This window comes from Orcinus orca, chromosome 13 (genome assembly GCF_937001465.1).
Source record: "Orcinus orca chromosome 13, mOrcOrc1.1, whole genome shotgun sequence".
In the NCBI taxonomy this organism is placed as follows: Eukaryota; Metazoa; Chordata; class Mammalia; order Artiodactyla; family Delphinidae; genus Orcinus; species Orcinus orca.
This window is the reverse complement of record NC_064571.1, coordinates 33,760,429-33,777,941: the sequence shown is the minus strand read 5'-3', so window position 1 is coordinate 33,777,941 and position 17,513 is coordinate 33,760,429.

The following is a 17,513-nucleotide window of genomic DNA, read 5'->3' as shown; positions in this document are numbered from 1 at the left end:
TTTAAAGAAAATCCATCTTCTTCCTTATGATTTGGAGCCGAGAGAAACCTGCCCAGCTGTGAAAAGGCAGATCAACTGGTCTCTTCTTCCTCCAAAGAATTTTCCTTGAGCTGCCAGTTAAGAACCTGGAAAGGGGAACTCTTGTCCACTGTGGGTGGGAATGTCCATTGATACAGCCACTATGGAAAACAGTATGGAGGTTTCTCAAAAAACTAAAAATAGAGCTACCATATGATCCAGCAATTCCACTCCTGGGTTCGAAAAAAGTGAAAACACTAATTTGAAAACATCCATCCATCCCAATGTTCATAGTTGCCTTATTTACAGTAGCCAAGATATGGAAGCAACTTAAGTGTCTATCAACAGATGAATGGATAAAGAAAATGTGGTATATATATAATATGGAATACTACTCAGCCACAAAAAGAATGAAATTTTGCCATTTGCAGCAACATGGATGGACTTGGGGGGTATTATGCTTAAGTAAAATAATTCAGACAGAGAAAGACAAATACTGTATGATATCACTTATATGTAGAATCTAAAAAATAAAACAAACTAGTGAATACAACAAAAAAGAAGCAGACTTACAGATATAGAGGACAAACTAATGGTTACCAGTGGGGAGAGGGAACGGGGAGGGGCAAGATAGGGGTAGGGGATTAAGAGGTACAAACTACTGTATATAAAATAAATAAGCTACAAGGACATATACTACAACATGGGGAATATAGCCAATATTTTATAATAACTATAAATAGAGTATAACTTTAAAAATTGTGAATCACTGTTGTACACTTGAAACTTGCATAATATTGTACATCAACTGTACCTCAATTTAAAAAAAAAAGTCACTTTTCTGGAGAATTTAGCTCATTTGGAACTGAGAATGCTTCTCCCTCTGTGTGTCCCATTGGAAGCATCTTATTTATTTGCAGATAACAAGCAGAGGGCGCAGCTGGCTTGTTTACATACTTAGCTAACAGAAGTGCTGTGTTGCTCCCCTTTTGTGCCTGAGGCTCTGCCAGAAGGGAGGTAACTCTGGGGCTGACAGAATAAATGTCAGAGCACACTGTTCAGCCTAAATATGATGTCTGCAGCTACCTCCTCCAGGGCTTGTGGGCATAAAAAAAATGAAACCAATTTCCTTTGTTTTGCACAAACTTTTACTTTATTATTTTGCAGATTGAAAATCCAGGGATTCTATAAAAACAGTCACTGCAGTTGCAATCATTGTTTTTACCATCTAACATTTATTCATTATTTAACAAATCTCTATTTAATGCTTACTCTGTACCAGGACCATGTAGGGGTGGGAGATTCAACAGTGAAGAAGGCAAAGTTCTAGCCCTCATGGAGCTTATAGTCTAGATCAACCAATCAAACAAACAAACTAATAAGAGCACATGCATAAACATATAATTTCTGATAGTAGCAAATGTTATTTAAAAAGAAAGTAGAGCAGGGTAAAGGGACAGCAAGTGACAATTCAGGGAATAAGGCAGAAGGGATTTGGAGGTGGTTTAGGTTGGGAGGTCAGGGAAAGCTTGGCTTCTCGGAGACTTGAAATGAAGAAACCAGTTCTGTCAAGATCTGGGAGAAGAGCTTTACAAGCAGAGGTACAAGCAAGTGCAAAGTCCCTGAGGTAGGAGCAAGCTTGGTGAGAGGAACAGCAAGAGGCTAGTGTGGCTGGAATGAGTAAGGAGGAAACGGCCAGAGTTGATATTGGCGAGGAGGCCATACACCAGATCATGCAGGACTTCACAGGCCACAGTAATTGTGAATTTTATCCTAACTGTGATGGAAGTTTGCTGGTAAGTTTTAAGCAAGGAATTAATGTGGCTTTAAATTAGGGTTTAAAATTAAGCACTCTGCCCATTGCATTGAGAATAATCTAGAGAGAGTGGGCCATGTTTGGAAGCTGAGAGACCAGCTACAAAGCTATGACTTGCTCTAGTTTCTGGAAGACTTCCATTTAAGGAGTATGTTTCCATAGTTTTAATTTCTAAGAAGATTCTTTTTGTTCTCTTAATATTCTGTTTAACAGCATTCTTTTCTTGTTTTCTTAGATAAAATTTCTTCTCTTGTATTATAGAGGATATTCTTATTACTTTTTGAAATTCTGTTTTCTCTGAATTGTCTTTATTACTAACAAGTGTGTTTTATTTTATTTATTATTATTATTGGCTTTGTGATTAACAGCATAGATTTAAGCCAGATTGCCTGGTTGAAATAACAGCTTCCCCACTTACTACCTGTGTGACCTTGGGCAAGTTACTTAATGTTTTTGGTTTTTTTTATTTCAATGGAGATAACAATAGTATTAACTCAAATGCTGGTTAGAAGGGTTCAATGAGTAAATACATATAAAGTGCCTAGAATAGTGCCTAGCTCATATATGTGCTCAGTAAGACTCAACTCTTATTTTTTTCTATTTTCTTTGGTCTAATTGTTATATTAGATGATTTCCTCAATTGTGTGGGGATTCTTTTTTTTTGGAATTTTTGAATTTTATTTTATTTATTTTTTTATACAGCAGGTTCTTATTAGTCATCAATTTTATACACATCAGTGTATACATGTCAATCCTAATCACCCAGTTCAGCATCCCACCCCCACCACCCTGCGGCTTTCTCACCTTGGTGTCCATACGTTTGTTCTCTACATCTGTGTCTCAACTTCTGCCCTGCAAACCAGTTCATCTGCACCATTTTTCTAGGTTCCACATACATGCGTTAATATATGATATTTGTTTTTCTCTTTCTGATTTACTTCACTCTGTATGACAGTGTCTAGATCCATCCACGTCTCAACAAATGACTCAATTTTGTTCCTTTTTTTGGCTGAGTAATATTCCATTGTATATATGTACCACAACTTCTTTATCCATTCATCTGTTGATGGGCATTTACGTTGCTTCCATGACCTGGCTATAGTAAATAGTGCTGCAATGAATATTGGGGTGCATGTGTCTTTTGGAATTATGATTTTCTCTGGGTATATGCCCAGTAGTGGGATTGCAGGATCATATGGTAATTCTATTTTTAGTTTTTTAAGGAACCTCCATACTGTTCTCCATAGTGGCTGTATCAGTTTACATTCCCACCAACAGTGCAAGAGGGTTCCCTTTTCTCCACACCCTCTCCAGCATTTGTTGTTTGTAGATTTTCTGATGATGTCCGTTCTAACTGGTGTGAGGTGATACCTCATTGTAGTTTTGATTTGCATTTCTCTAATAATTAGTGATGTTGAGCAGCTTTTCATGTGCTTCTTGGCCATCTGTATGTCTTCTTTGGAGAAATGTCTATTTAGGTCTTCTGCCCATTTTTGGATTCGGTTGTTTGTTTCTTTAATATTGAGCTGCATGAGCTGTTTATATATTTTGGAGATTAATCCTTTGTCCATTAATTCATTTGCAAATATTTTCTCCCATTTCTCCCATTCGTTTGCAAATATTTTCTCCCATTCTGAGCATAAGCTGTTTATATATTTTGGAGATTAATCCTTTGTCCATTAATTCGTTTGCAAATATTTTCTCCCATTCTGAGGGTTGTCTTTTCGTCTTGTTTATGGTTTCTTTTGCTGTGCAAAAGCTTTTAAGTTTCATTAGGTCCCATTTGTTTATTTTTGTTTTTATTTCCATTTCTCTAGGAGGTGGATCAAAAAAGATCTTGCTGTGATTTATGTCAAAGAGTGTTCTTCGTATGTTTTCCTCTAAGAGTTTTATAGTGTCTGGTCTTAAATTTAGGTCTCTAATCCATTTTGAGTTTATTTTTGTGTATGGTGTTAGGGAGTGTTCTAATTTCACTCTTTTACATGTAGCTGTCCAGTTTTCCCAGCACCACTTACTGAAGAGACTTTCTTTTCTCCATTGTATATCCTTGCAACTCTCATACATTGCTAGTAGGAGTGTAAAATGATATAGCCCCTCCCACAAAATGCTGACTTCTGTGGTCCTTCTCTACGGTTTCCCATAGAAACGATCCCCCTAAATACAACCAATGTCCCATTCTGGGCCATCAAGCATGTCTAGGCACATAACTGTGCATGGTGTCCTGCTCCTACCCCTACCACACACACCAGAAAGAATGTTTTAGTTACTTTGTATTTGCTAGAAAAATGGAAAACATAATCAAATTTATGGCAGCAATTTTTTTTTTTTGTGGAAAAATGTTGAATTCATTTTCAAACTGATAGGGAACTGTGTGATACTGGAGAAATTGCCCATGAAAGCAGTACAGGTAATAAGAATACCCATACTATCCTACCTTCCCCCTCTCCTCTGAGAGGGAGCAACAAACATTATCCCTCAACACCCATAGGCTCCTCCTGCCTTGTTCCTGACCCTACAGAAGGTAAGAGTGGGGACCTCAGCACTAAGGAGTACTTTTCTATTCTTTTTCTTTGTAGTTTATTACAGGATATTGAAAATAGTTACCTGTGCTATAGAGTAAGACCTTGTTGTTTATCTATTTTATATAGAGTAGTTTGTATCTGCTAATTCCAAACTCCTAATGTATTCCTCTCTTCCTTTCCCCTTCAGTAAACATGAGTTTGTTTTCTATGTCTAAGTCTACTTCTGTTCTATAAATAAGTTCATTCATAACATTTTTTTTCGATTCCACATATAATGATATCATAGGATATTTGTCTTTCTCTGTCTGACTTACCTCACTTAGTATGATAATCTCTAGGTCCATCCATGTTGCTGCAAATGGTATGATTGCATTCATTTTTATGACCGAGTAATATTCTAGTGTGTGTATGTGTGTGTGTGTGTGTGTGTATACCACATCTTCTTTATCCAGCCATCTGTCAATGGATATTTAAGTTGCTTCCATATCTTGGCTATTGTAAATAGTGCTGCTATGAATATTGGGGTGCATGTATCTTTCTGAATTAGAGTTTTCTCTGGATATATGCCCAGGAGTGGGATTGCTGGATCATATGATAACTTTATTTTTAGCTTTCTAAGGAACGTCCATACTGGTTTTTTTGTTTGTTTTGTTTTGTTTTAACATCTTTATTGAAGTATAATTGCTTTACAATGGTGTGTTAGTTTCTGCTTTATCCATACTGTTTTCCGTAGTGGCTGTACCAACGTGCATTCCTACCAACAGTGTAGGAGGGTTCCTTTTTCTCCACACCCTCGCCAGCATTTATTTGTAGACTTTTTGATGGTGGTGTGGAAGCAGTTTAAAGGAAAGCTGACTATGACTGCATTGTTTTTCACCATTTACTCTATTTTCTTCCTTTTCAAACTAGATTGTGATCTCTTCATTTCTGAATCTTCAGAACCTAGTATATATAGTTCCCATGCTATAAGGAGGCACAATAACTATGAGTTTGACCACTTTCATTTGGAGCCCACACAAATGGCAGGAAATAGGTTGGTTAGAAAATGTCACTTGTTCATATTATTCCTTTATTCAAAGATAATTATTGAGCTATTATTTTCTGTTTATTAATTTTAAATAAACCTCGGACTGTTGGAGAAAAGACCATATATCCATTGTCTCTTAACTACTGGGCGGAGCAGATATCAGTAATTAGAAGAAATAGATTTTATGTGAAATTTTATACTGAAATCAATCTTGTAACTGTAGCTAAAATTCGCATCACTCTCTAAGTAAGGGACTTGATAATACTTATATGAAATCTAAGTCTGGTATGAAAATTAAGTGCTTATCAATACCACTTCTTGGAAGCTATTTCCTTCCAACTGGCCATTTGGTTTGCATTCTGCATCACTGCTGAATCTAAAGCTTGAGAACTTTGTCATAAAAATTCCTTTATTCCACGTGACTTGTGTTATTTCTTCAAGTTTCAAAGTTGGAAGGGATCTTTAGAGACCACCTGGCCCGATCCCCTCATTTTTCAGCCGAGGAAACACTCCCAGGAGGTTAATCACTTAGGCAAAGATCACACAGCTAGCTGAGATTTGGGATAAGAATCCGGTTTTGTAACCAGATTGTTCATTGTTGGTTCATTGTTCTTGGTTCATTGTTCTTTCCTTGGTTCATTGTTCATTGTTCTTTCCTCTACTGCAAGTAGGTGAGAAGAGAAATCCCGGGAATGGCTTTTTGTCAGGGGCTGGAGTGGGGTGGAAGGACAGAGTGTCTGCTTTGGGGAGGGTAGGTTAATCACAGAGCTTTCCAGAAGCCGTATTCCTCAGAAGCCAAACTATGCATCTCCTGTCCCCCTGCCACAGATCACAGTTTCCTGCGCAGGTTTAGGTCAAGCAGGTGGCAATGGAGCTGGATACTAAGGGATCTAGAGGAAAATGAAGTTCAGCAACTCATTTCACAGGAGGAGAACTGAAACCAGAGCCGTTAGGCCACCTTCCTCATCCGCCTCTTTGTGACAGCTTATTTCTGTGGAAGCTGATTTTGAATATTGCATTTAATCACCAACTCTGGCCAGGGGCTTTATTGTCACGAGGCTCTCATTTTACTGATAGACAAAGCAGAAAAACAGAAGTGGTGTACTGTGATGCGAAAGTTCTGGCAGGAAATGAGATGGCCAGTTACCCCCCGTGGCTCTCCTGCTTCTCTCTGCAAGGCTTCTATTGAATTTTTCTTGCTTTGCCTTCCTATGGAGTAATTGAGCCAGGCTTCATTTAAATTGTGCTCATTTGCATTCACTCTCGTAATGAAGAAGTGTATTCCCACCTGGCCTGGAACAAAGCCTGTGGTTACTTTGTGCCTTCTGCGCTGTGTCCATTCCCTGGGGGCCTGAACGCATTCTGAGTGGAGAGTCATAGTGGGAGCAGAAGGAAGTGACTGGCAGCTGCAGGCCGTGCATTAGATGAAATCACATAATATGTGCCTGACACACTGTATGTGTTCAACGTTTGTTAGCTCCTGGTATTGTGGCAGTAGAATTATGAAGCACACTACAGCGTATCCTTCGTTTCAAAGGTGACATAAGGCCATATAACTATTAACCAATCTGAGTTAACGTTTTAATTTGTATTTTTGTTTTACAATCTGAATATTGCATGTTAATTCCAAACATATGTTTGCTCATTTGCAGGAGTGTTATCGGAGCAGAGTCTGTCTGGAATTGACATCAGCACGTCTTATATGAAAGGCCCTTAGGTTGTGCTTCCCAACACGTGGCGATTATAAGATGGTCAATAAGACATGCCTCTCACCCTCAGATAGTGTTTGGCAGGGACCTATGTGTTTCCCAGCACACCTGGCCTGGGCTCTGCTGTTCAGGAAAAGGTTTGTTTACTGTACTGAGACACCCGCCGAGAGCCCAGGGGTAGAGCATTTGGGGAGTGAAGCAAATCTGCAGTGTCACTGGGTTTGGGGAGGGTCTCTAGGTGCTCAGCTGAGAACAAAGCTTTTCCAGAAAGGTGCTGCTGACTGGGATGATTTTTCTGCCCCTGGCCTGTGAGCCCTTAGGCTCTAACCAGCAGGCGTAAATTAATGAGCCAGCCTCTGTCAATAGCCGGAGCAGGAAAGTCTCATTCTTGTCTCTCAGAGGGACCTGGCCTGGAAAATTCTTGTCCTGGTAGGGATGATCATTTTGGACGATCATGTTTGCATAAACATCCTACTGAAATTTGAGGGGCAAACAGTAAAGGACAGGGGAGGCCAGACCTTCCCCAGGTCATTGGTATGGATGAGAGTTGAGCCACTCAAGGCCTTTGGGGCCCCTTGCTCAGTGATTTCACATTAGTCCTCACATTTCCAAGGATTCTCATGGTCTAGGTTAAGGCTTTCATCACTGTGGCCACTTCTGGTAGAAAGGGTGTGCTCATAGCTGTAGTGAAGAGGGGCCAAGTAGATCTGTTAGTGCTAGCCTCAGAAAATCCCACTCTTGTGTTTATTTTTTTCAGTAAATCCCCTTATCAGATACAAAAGTAGTGGAGGGATGTTTCCTCTCTATCAAACAAAAGAAAAACCTTGATCCTTTCCCAGAGATCCTATCTTCCTTGTACAATACAGGTGAAAGCAAATAATGCATAAACACTCATAACCTCTGACCCTCCTGTTATCCATAAGGAAAATTCTGGAAATTCTAGGATTCTTGCCTTAGTACTTAGCCTTTGACCATGTTCTCTTCCCCCAGCCTACCCACCTCCCCAAAAGACATTTCTATTATGAGGATCTAGTTTATTAGTGAACAGGAGAAGTGTAAGACAGAAAATTTATACTGAAAATGAAAAAAACCCCAATAAATCTAAAAATGGGATAGAATACTAGATATATCTAGTAAGATAGTTTTCGTGGAATTTTAAGTTGGGACTTGAGGATGACAGATAAAATGCTCCCAGGAAGTAACTCCTATCTACATGGAAGTTATTGAGAATGGAAGAGCTGAAGAGACAGGATGCTTAAGATGTTTGATTGTGGATTAAGAAGTTGGTTCCTCAAGAAATGGAAAAATATTTGAATTACTTTGAATTGTTTTTAATAACTATTTCGTTGTCTGGCTGTTTTTCTTTGAGTTGGGAGGCATTGTTTAAAGTTTGGGCCATGGGGATGGGGACAATTATATTCATATTCTTCAAAAAAGAAAAACGTAGTGAACCTATCTTTGCTCTAAATGCAGAAACCCTGCTTTAAGAGAGAAGAAGCACTTTTTCCAATTAACAACCAGAAGTGCAGCCAGTGCCAGTGTGTGCTGACCTCACCTCATTGCCGCAAAGCCTCTCTTCTTTGGGAGGTGGGTAAATCGCCTACTTGAGTTGCTCTCACTGCTGCAGTAACACTATGCTTAATTGCTGCTGACAAAACTTTGCTGAGTGTGCAGTGGTACAGCCCTTGCCAAGAACCAACTCCATGCTGTCACCACTTGTGACCCTCCTCACACAACCTCTCTCTTGATGGCATTCCAAAGTTGTCTTGAAATAAAGTCTTCACTCAACCAAAATTGCCGAAGTTGATTGTCTTCCAGCAGCCTTCCCAACTACTGTCAGAACTTCCTTATATGGAGGCAAAAGGAGAAAACCTGTTCTTTATAATCCCCACTATCTTCTAAGGAAGGTTGCTCCTGATGAATGGAAGGCTCTAAGTTATGTTGATTATCTTGATGAATTTCCACCTCTAAGTTTCAGAGCAGACTCTGTAGGAGAGAAGAAATGCTCTGCATGATAGGAAGGGAAGAATTTGAGGGTCACAGGGTGTGCTCAGAGGAAACAAGGAAAGAGGAAGGATGGAGCTTCTGAGATGGTAGAGGGACATGTGCTGTCCATTGTAGCTCCAAATCTTTAGCAAATCCATCTGAACTCAAAAAATGCGCTGACTTCTTGAGTCCAAGTTGATGCATGACAGAGACAGGACACATGAACTCAGGATCCATTGACAGAGAACACCAAGAGAATAAATAACTCTTGGGAATTCACAAAAATCATAAAAAATGGCTGTGGAATTGGGGATTTTCAATTAAGTTTGCCTGGATCTCTTGGACGGCTGATACTGGATTTTCATTTAAAAGGTTCGTTAGTATACAGTGAAGATAAAGATTTAGAATACAAGTATCCCTGACATAAATGCACACTGAGGTATAAAGAACTAATGTCTTATTCAAAAGACTTACTCAAAAGTACATATGGAAGGGTAGTAGGAAACTGAAGTAGAAAAAGAGGGAAAGAGAAGAGATGATACTGGTCGGGAAAGGAAGGTAGAGAGAAGGAAAGCTTATCTGTGCCTGGGCTAATTAAAATTTGCAACATATGTGGGAGGAAGGAGTAAGCATCAAATGGATAACAAGAATTAATTTTTCTGTATTAATGTATAAATTAAATGAAAAAAATTGAAAAGGTGTCAAATGCTATTCCTAAATCTCAGTGATATAAAATAATATATATTCTCCTACATCTTTTTTAAATGACCTAAAAACATCAAGTGTGAGAACTTGAGATTTTGTAGTTTATACATTCTGAAGTTTATGCTCTTTGTGTGTCTTTATCCTTCATTTAAAATATTATATACATAAAAAGAACATATTTTTGTTATAAAATGTTTTTTGCTGTCCTTAGTTTCACTAAATCACTTCTAAGAAATGATTTCTTGGTTAAGGTTATTTGACTTAATTCTGAATTTGACACTGTACACATATGTTATTTCGCCATCTCACCACTCCCTAGGATAAAATCTATAAATGTCAAAAGGTAGCATTAAAATGCAACAATTCTGATTGTATTATGAAAATTTGAAGATGATTTGCATTTTTCTAGATTCCTTTGGGGAAAGGCACCTTTACTAATGAAAAACATATTTTCATTATGGAAATTACAACTGGAGACACAGCCTGCTGTGAAGAGTTCAGACCTATTTGGTTAATTGCTGAGCAGACATGACAGATGGCTACTTGCATTTGGGCCTAAGGAGTCTGATTGGTGTGTGTTTGTGTGTGGGATTCAAACCACATATATTGTTGGGGTTTAGACATAAGTGGGTATGTCTGGTGAATTTGTGCAGTGATCTGAAAGAGGCTTGCTGTGCTATGCTGCTCAGGGAAGAAGGGGCAAAGCATGAAGAGTTTGAACCAGTAAAAAGATGTACTTCTCAGAGGTGACAGGGATCTGGAAGACATAATTGCTATTACTTAAATCTGCCCTTAGCGTAGATGCCCACATGTCTACCTTGTTATAGAGGGAAGAAAAGATGGAAGAAAAAAATCTGTTGTGTGATACATCAGGCTCAAGCAATCCTGCCTTGAGATCTCTCATATAGAACATAAGAGAGGGATCCTCATAACACAAAAATGAGGAATGCTCTCTCCTTCCTCTCTAGAACATTGCATGACTCTAGTGCTCCATGGCTCATGGTTTGTAGCATGTAGCCCAGGGAAATGGTAGTGATGGTCCACTCTGGCAGAGCTGCATTGGAGCAGGATCTGCTTGGTGGAGTAATTGCAAACATAAGTTGGGAAACTGCTGTGCCCAGTGGAGATCTGAAGAGAGACCATGGTGCAGAGATTATGGCGCATGCCTATGGAGCCATGCAGGCACCCTGGGAGAGAGATTTCTCTAGGTACACAACCCATGAAACTATCAGAAATAACTTGAGCTAGAGTAACTGTGTGGCCAAGTTAGAGCTAGGATATTTGATTTCTATGTGTAACTTAATTGAAATTAATATTACGATACACTGAAGCTAAAATGTGAAGTAGATATGATATTAGGAGTATACATAGAATTGGAGTATTTTATTTTGAGTTTCATTTTGGGGTAACAAGTCACCTTGATTGACATCTTCAAGGAATTCAGTATCTAATAACAGTAAAACATCAAGATGGCATTTCTGCTTCCATTTAGGGTAGAGAAAGCCGGAAAAGAATGTCACTCCTAAACTAACAATGAGAAAAAGGCAGACTTAGGAGAAAGATTGGGCCAGGGCAGGAGACCTTAAAGAGTCCCCCTTTTTTATTGTGGTAAAATACACATAATATACAATTTAAATTTTTTTAAATGAAGTGTAGTTGATTTACAATATTATATTAGTTTTAGGTGTACAACAGAGCAATTAAAATTTAAAACAAAATCCAAACCAAGCTCAACTATTGACTAAATCAACCCATTCCTTCAGACACACACACACACACACACACACACAGACACACACACCACAGAAAAATGGTCTGAAAAAGAAGTGTACCGATTTCCCAGCATAGTATTATTTACTTACTCTCCACTGTTCTTTTACATTCACATGCTGGCATTCAATAGAATAACACAGAGGAAAAAACAAGAAAAATATCCACTATCAAAAGATAAAAAGAACAGAATAAGCCCCAGAAATGGCAAAGATATTGAAACTATCAGCCAAAAGTTTTAAAATAACTACGATTAATATCATGAAGAATCTAATAGAAAAGATGGATAGCTGGCATGAGCAGATGGGAAATTTCAGCAGAGAGAAAAAAACTATAAAAATATCACATTACATGTTGTAAATAAAAAACTACCATGATGTCAAAGAAAAACAATTCTCTTGATGAGATTATCAGCAGTAAGCCTGAAGATAAGTCATGAGAAATTGTTCAAATTGAAACATAAAGAGAAAAACAACAACACAAAAATAAACAAACAAATTTAAAGATCCTAGAGTGCTGGACACTATAAAAAAAACTAACAAATACAGTTAGCATTTGATCAGGAGAAGAGAAAGATAACAGAACAAAATAAATATTGGAAGAGATAGTGGCAAAGAATTTTCTATAATTAAGGAAATATAACAAGCCACAGATCCAGAAAGTACAGAAAACAATACAATGGAAAATACAATAAAATAAAAAATTAAATGGCTGAAAACCAAATACAAAGAGAAGACAATCAGAGGGAGGGAAAGCCCATCATATACAGAGAAACAAAGATAAGAATGACAGCAGAGTTCTCATGGGAAACTATGCAAGCCAGAGACAATGGTATAACACCTTTAAAGCACTGGAACACTCTCAACCTAGAATTATATACTCAGTGAAAATCTATCTTTCAAAAATAAAAGTGAAAAGATTTTTTTCAGATGGACGAATGCTGAGAAAACTCATAGCTGGCATACTTGCACTATGGGAAAGATTAAAGAAATTTCTTCAGGCAGAGAAATGTAATACTAGTGGAAACTTGGTTATTCACAAAGGATAGAAGAATGCTGGAAATGGAAAAAATGTGGGAAACTTAAAAAGACTTAGTCTTCTAAATTTTAAAAATGTAAATTGACAGCTTACAGTAAAATTTTTGACATTGTATTTTTAGGTTTATAACATATGTAAAATAAAATGTATGATAATGATAGCGCAAAGGCAGATGTGGGAAAATGAAAGTATTTTTAAAATAGATCTTTATTGGAGTTTAATTGCTTCACAATACTGTGTTAGTTTCTGTTATACAACAAAGTGAAACAGTCATATGCATACATATATCCCCATATCCCCTCCCTCTTGAGCCTCCCTCCCACCCTCCCTGTCCCACGTCTCTAGGTCATCACAAAGCACTGAGCCAATCTCTCTGTGCTATGCTGCTGCTTCCTACTAGGTAACTATTTTACATTCAATAGTGTATATATGTCGATGCTACTCTCACTTTGCCCCAGCTTCTACCTCCCCCCTGTGTCCTCAAGTCCATTCTCTATGTCTACGTCTTTATTTCTGCCCTGCCAGTAGGTTCATCAGTACCATTTTTTTTTTTTAGATTCCATATATATGTGTTAGCATATGGTATTTGTTTTTCTCTTTCTGACTTACTTCATTCTGTATGATAGACTCTAGGTCCATTCACTTCACTACAAATAACTCAATTCCTTTTCTTTTTATGGCTGAGTAATATTCCATTGTATATATGTGTCACATCTTCTTTATCCATTCTTCTGTTGATGGATATTTAGGTTGCTTCCATGTCCTGGCTATTGTAAATAGTGCTGCCGTGAACACTGTGGTACATGTCTCTTTTTGAATTATGGTTTTCTCAGGGTATGTGCCCAGTGGTGGGATTCCTGGGTCATATGGTAGTATTTTGAGTTTTTTAAGGAAACTCCATACTGTGCTCCATAGTGGTTGTATCAATTTACCTTCCCACCAACAGTGCAGGAGGGTTCTTTTTTCACCACACCCTTTCTAACATCTATTTTTTGTAGATTTTTTGATAATGGCCATTCTGACCAGTGCGGGGTGATATCTCATTGTAGTTTTGATTTGCATTTCTCTTATAATTAGTGATGTTGAGCATCTTTTCATGTGCCTTTTGGCCATCTCTATGTCTTCTTTGGTGAAATGTCTATTTAGGTCTTCTGCCCATTTTTTAAATGAATTGTTTGTTCTTTTGATACTGAGCTCCATGAGCTGCTTGTATATTTTGGAGATTAATCTTTGTCCGTTGTTTCATTTGCAAATATTTTCTCCCATTCTGAGGGTTGTCTTTTTGTCTTGTTTATGGCTTCCTTTGCTGTGCAAAAGCTTTGAAGTTTCATTAGGTCCATTTGTTTATTTTTATTTCCATTACTCTAGGAGGTGGATCAAAAAAGATCTTGCTGTGGTTTATGTCAGAGTGTATTTCCTATGTTTTCCTCTAAGAGTTTTATAGTGTCTGGCCTTACATTTAGGTCTTTAATCCAATTTGAGCTTATTTTTGTGTATGGTGTTAGGTAGTGTTCTAATATCATTCTTTTAGATGTAGTTGTCCAGTTTTCTTAGCACCAATTATTGAAGTGGCTGTCTTTTCTCCATTGTATGTCCTTGCCTCTTTTGTCATAAATTAGATGACCATAGGTGCATGAGTTTATCTCTGGGCTTTCTATCCTGTACTATTGATCTATATTTCTGTTTTTGTGCCAGTACCATACTGTCTTGATTACTGTAGCTTTGTAGTATAGTTTGAAGTTGGGGAGCCTGATTCCTCCAGCTCTGTTTTTCTTTCCCAAGACTGCTTTGGCTACTCAGGGTCTTGTGTGTTTCCATATGAATCTGTAGGTTGCTTTGGGTAGTATAGTCATTTTCACAGTATTGATTCTTCCAATCCAAGAACATGGTAGATTTCTCCATCTGTTTATGTTGTCTTTGATTTCTTTCATCAGTGTTTTATTGTTTTCTGAGTACAAGTCTTTCACCTCCTTGAGTAGGTTTATTCCTAGGTATTTTATTCTTTTTGTTGCAATGGTAAATGGGATTGTTTCCTTAATTTCTCTTTCTGATTTTTTGTTGTTAGTGTATAGGAATGCCAGAGATTTCTGTGCATTAATTTTGTATCCTGCAACCATACCAAATTCATTGATTAGTTCTAGTAGTTTTCTGGTGGCATCTTTAGGTTTTTCTGTGTATAGTATCATGTCATCTGCAAACAGTGACAGTTTTACTTCTTCTTTTCCAATTTGTATTCTGTTTATTTCTTTTTCTTCTCTGATTGCCATGGTCGGGACTTCCAAAACTATGTTGAATAATAGTGGTGAGAGTGGACATCCTTGTCTTGTTCCTGGTCTTAGTGGAAATGCTTTCAGTTTTTCACCACTGAGTATGATGTTTGCTGTGTGTTTGTCATATATGGCCTTTTTATGTTGAGGTAGGTTCCCTCTATGCCCATTTTCTGGAGAGTTTTTGTCATAAATAGGTGTTGAATTTTGTCGAAAACTTTTTCTGCATCTATTGAGATGATCATATGGTTTTTATTCCTTAATTTGTTGATATGGTTTATCACATTGTTTGATTTGCATATATTGAAGAATCCTTGCATTCCTGGGATAAATACCACTTGATCATGGTATATGATCCTTTTAATATGTTGTTGGATTCTGTTCTCTAGTATTTTGTTGAGGATTTTTGCATCTATGTTCATCAGTGATATTGGTCTATAATTTTCTTTTTTTGTGATATCTTTTTCTGGTTTTGGTATCAGGGTGATGATGGCTTCATAGAATGAATTTGGTAGTGTTCCTCCCTCTTCAATTTTTTGGAAGAATTTGTGAAGTATCAGTGTTAGCTCTTCTCTAAATGTTAGATAGAATTCACCTGGTCCTGAACTTTTGTTTGTTGGAAGATTTTTAATTACAGTTTCAATTTATTTACTTGTGATAAGTCTGTTTATATTTTCTAATTCTTCCTGGTTCAGTCTTGGAGAACTGTACCTTTCCAAGAATTTGTCCATTTCTTCGTGGTTGTCCTTTTTATTGGCATACAGTTGTTTGTAGTAGTCTCTTATAATCCTTTGTATTTCTGTGGTGTCAGTTGTGATTTCTCCTTTTTCATTTCTAATTTTATTGATTTGCATCCTCTCCCTTTTTTTCTTCATGAGTCTGGCTAAGGGTTTATCAATTTTGTTTATCTTCTCAAAGAACCAGCTTTTAATTTTATTGATCTTTGCTATTTTCTTCATTTCTATTTCATTTATTTCTGCTCTGATCTTTATGATTCCTTTCCTTCTACTGATTTGGGTTTTCTTTGTTCTTCTTACTCTAGTTGCTTTAGGTGTAGGGTTAGATTGTTTATTTGAGATTTTTCTTGTTTCTTGAGGTGAGATTGGATTGCTATAAACTTCCCTCCTAGAACTGCTTTTGCTACATTCCATAGGTTTTGGGTCATCATGTTTTTGTTGTCATTTGTTTCTCTGTGTTTTTTAATTCCTTCTTTGATTTCTTCAGTGATCTCTTGGTTATTTAGTAGTGCACTGTTTAGCCTCCATGTATTTGTGTTTTTTACAATTTTTTTCCTGTAATTGATTTCCAGTCTCATAGCGTTGCGGTCAGAAAAGATGCTTGATACGACTTCAATTTTCTTAAATTTACCAAGGCTTGATTTATGACTCAAGATGTAATCTATCCTGGAGAACGTTCCATGTGCACTTTAGAAGAAAGTGTATTCTGCCACTTTCAGGTGGAATGTCCTATAAATATCAAATAAATCTATGTGGTCTATTGTATCATTTAAAGCTTGTATTTCCTTATTTATTTTCTGTTTGAATGATCTGTCCATTGGTGTAAGTGGGGTGTTAAGGTCCCCTACTATTATTGTGTTACTGTCAATTTTCCATTTCATGGTTGTTAGCATTTGCGTTATGTATTGAGGTGCTCCTATGTTGGCTGCATTATCATTTATAATTGTTATATCTTCTTCTTGGATTGTTCCCTTGAACATTATGTAGTGTACTTCCTTATCTCTTGTGACAGTCTTTATTTTAAAGTCTATTTTATCTGAAACAACTATTGCTACCCCAGCTCTTTTGATTTCCATTTGCATGGAATATCTTTTTCCATCCCTTCACTTTCAGTCTGTATGTGTCCCTAGGTCTGAATTGGGTCTCTTGTAGACAGCATATGTATGGGTTTGTTTTTTTATCCATCCATCCAGTCTGTGTCTTTTGGTTGGGACATTTAAACCATTTACATTCTAGGTTATTATTGATATATATGTTCCTATTACCATTTTCTTAATTGTTTTGGGTTTGTTTTTGTGGGTCTTTTTCTTCTCTTGTGTTTCCCGCTTGGAGAAGTTTCTTTAGCATTTGTTGTAAAGCTGGTTTAGTGGTGCTGAATTCTCTTAGCTTTTGCTTGTCTGAGAAGCTTTTGATTTCTCCATCGAATCTGAATGAGATCCTTGCCGGGTAGAGTAATATTGATTGTAGGTTTTTCTCTTTCATCACTTTAAGTATATCCTGCCACACTCTTCTGGCCTGCAGAGTTTCTGCTAAAAAATCAGCTGATAACCTTATGAGGATTCCTTTGTATGTTGTTTTTTGGTTTTCCCTTGCTGCTTTTAATATTTTTTCTTTGAATTTAATTTTTCTTAGTTTGATTAATATGTGTCTTGGTGTGTTTCTCTTAGGGTTTATCCTGTATGGGACTCTCTTGTGCTTCCTGGACTTGAATGACTATTTCCTTTCCCATGTTAGGGAAGTTTTCCACTATAATCTCTTCAAATATTTTCTCAGACCCTTTCTTTTTCTCTTTTCTTCTGGGACCCTATAATTTGAATGTTGGTTTGTTTAGTGTTGTCCCAGAGGTCTCAGAGATTGTCTTCAATTATTTTCATTCTTTTTTCTTTATTCTGCTCCTCGACAGATATTTCCACCATTT